This window comes from Gadus morhua, chromosome 16 (assembly GCF_902167405.1).
Source record: "Gadus morhua chromosome 16, gadMor3.0, whole genome shotgun sequence".
Taxonomy (NCBI): Eukaryota; Metazoa; Chordata; class Actinopteri; order Gadiformes; family Gadidae; genus Gadus; species Gadus morhua.
Window position 1 is genome coordinate 21,125,823 of NC_044063.1, and position 2,625 is coordinate 21,128,447.

General features: G+C 40.2%; 1 protein-coding gene across 1 annotated transcript in view; it reads left to right on the forward strand.

Moving 5' to 3' along the window:
• The first annotated feature begins 2,576 nt into the window (after positions 1–2,576).
• Positions 2,577–2,625, forward strand: part of nox4 (NADPH oxidase 4) — a 19,135-nt gene continuing 19,086 nt past the window's right edge. The window contains exon 1 of the mRNA XM_030382030.1: positions 2,577–2,625. This exon is cut by the window's right edge and continues 274 nt beyond it. The gene's annotated coding sequence lies outside the window, so the exon portion shown is untranslated.

Sequence of the window (2,625 nt, forward strand, 5' to 3'; positions counted from 1 at the left end):
CTCTATTTGTATAAAGTGCATCAGGCCACTCATCCACAAAGACACTTTGGGAGGGTTTTCTGATATCCAATGTAATAATATTCCTCTGCGAGCAATCAGTGTCACAAAGGCCAATATGTTTTATAGGTTTTTCTTAGTATAGAATGTTTTCGGTCTGTGTCAAACAAAATATGGCTGCTGCTGCATTGGGTTGGAAATCATCTGGCACAACTGGCATCTTAATTAGGGTATTGAGCTAATCTTGCTTTGGAATAGTGAACCCGGTGTAGAACTTTAAAAATGTATTATCATTTGTTTTGCCCAAGAGTCTTTGTACAGCACAGACAGTTCCACGTGTCATCATCCATGTCTTCCAACAACTCATCTGCCCAGTCCGCCCTTAACTTCGTGGTGGATATGTTTTTAAGAGAAGCAATGCAATCATATATTCTAGAAATAAGCCTTTTTTAATTAAACGGGTAGGCCTACTCTAAGCCTGACACTGAGGAGACATTTGAAAAGTTGGGGTCATGACACATAAGGAAACGGCGTGCTTGAAAGTATCTAAATAAGCTTGATCGGGGAAGGCCAAATTTGTGTGATAAGATGTCCAAGCTTGCGTATACACGGTTTATGTACGTATCTTTAAACTTATAAATGCCTAGTCTACGCCAAAAAGAGAATTTAGTATCGAATTTAGCTGGGAGGAAGAGGTGGTTATTGCATATAGGACTTAGGCAAAAAATATGTTTCAAACCAAAGTACCGTCTAATTTGAAACCATGATCTTCAGGGTATTAATGACAATTGGGTTGTTTGTGAACTGGGAAATAGATAGGGGGAGACTGGAAGTGACCAGAGCCATGAGAGATCTTGAGGTGCACAAAGTAGCTTCGTAGTGGCACTCGTCTGTATCTGTCGTATGAAGCCAAAACATTATTTTTTGAACATGTGCAGCCACATAGTAATAGAAAAGATTAGGAAGAGCTAGGCCTCCCTGTATTTAGGTCTCTGTAGGAGATCTATACGTACCCTAGGAATCTTACCATTCAATATAAGAAATAAAAGCACCATCAATACATTCAAAGAAAGATCTAGATAGGAAAAGTGGGATACATTGGAACAGAGGAATTTGGGGAGCACACCCATCTTAATGCAATTCACTTTTCCTGCCAAGGACAAGTGAAGTGATCTCCATTTCTTTAGATCTAATTTTACTTTAACTAGTAGAGGAGCAACATTTTCCTGGTAAATGTTTTTCATATCTCTTGTGATGTTGATGCCCAAATATTTAAAGCCGTTTCTAGACATTTTAAAGGGTAAAACATTATCCTGGATTTGAAGAGCCAAGTTATTAACAGGGTAACATTCACTTTTACTTAAGTTCAGTTTACAGCATATAGGCTTAGTCAATGTTCTTCTCCTCCTCTAACAAGTCCACTTATTGATGGCAATGATTTGACTGTGATGGATAAGGGCTCTATGGCCAGGGCAAATAACAGTGGACTGATCCCTGACGGGTCCCTCTTGACAGAGTGAAGTACTGTGATTGCCTACCAATTTGTCACACAGAGGCCTTGGGTGAGCTATAAAGGAGTTGAATCCATGAAATAAAATTTGGACCATAACCAAATTTCTTTACACATGAATAGATAATCCCACTCAACCCCATCAAAAGCTTTCTCTGCGTCCAGCGAGATGACCACCTCGGGTATACCTCACTGGACGCAGAGAGGTAAAAAAAAAAAAAAAAAGAACACTTTTAACTTCTATAAGTGAGTCATTTTCCCACACTCCGAAGGACACACGGCTTGACCCCCATTGCTCGACAGGGCAGCTGCCCAGGCCAGGGGACAGCTCTTTCATGCGGTAGCATGGAGCGTGAAGCGGGCCGAGGTCTCCCATCCCGGTGGAATGCAGGAGCACCACATGCCCCGCGATGCTCCGGAGAGTTTGTTCAGAATCTGCAGAGCAAGATGCCAAGCATTCCAAACCATATTTATCCTAGGCTACTTCGTTAAAATAATCTTTTGCCATTGCAAGCTATATTATCAGGCTATATGAGTATATACTCGATACATCATATTTTGGCAATATATGATAGCTATCAATAAATAATAAATAAATAAAATGAAAAACATATGTACATTTTATTTTATGTGTGTTGAGTATCCCATATTCAACACGCATAATATAATATGGGATTACGTAGCCTAGCTATGGTACATGCATTACAAACTCAACGCCACATAAGCATCAGCGGTAACAACTATGGACACGAGGTGACAGCAAATCACTGGACAAGCTTATTTTAGTTCACCCCTTTATCCTGCTGCATTTTTTTCTTTTTTTCCATTTTCCACTGTACTTTTAAAACATTGTCTGGAGTATAAGTATGAGCGTATTTAGCTTTACATTTCTAAATGATTCAAATATGTATTAGACATACTGTTCATAAAGTATTTCATAAGATTGATGAGCTCTCTCGCTCCATCTGCAGACTGTGCGATCACGCCCCCTACAGAGAGAGAGAGAGAGAGAGAGAGAGAGAGAGAGAGAGAGAGAGAGAGAGAGAGAGAGAGAGAGAGAGAGAGAGAGAGAGAGGGAGGTAAGAAGAGCGAGCGAGCGAGAGGGAGATAGAACAAGA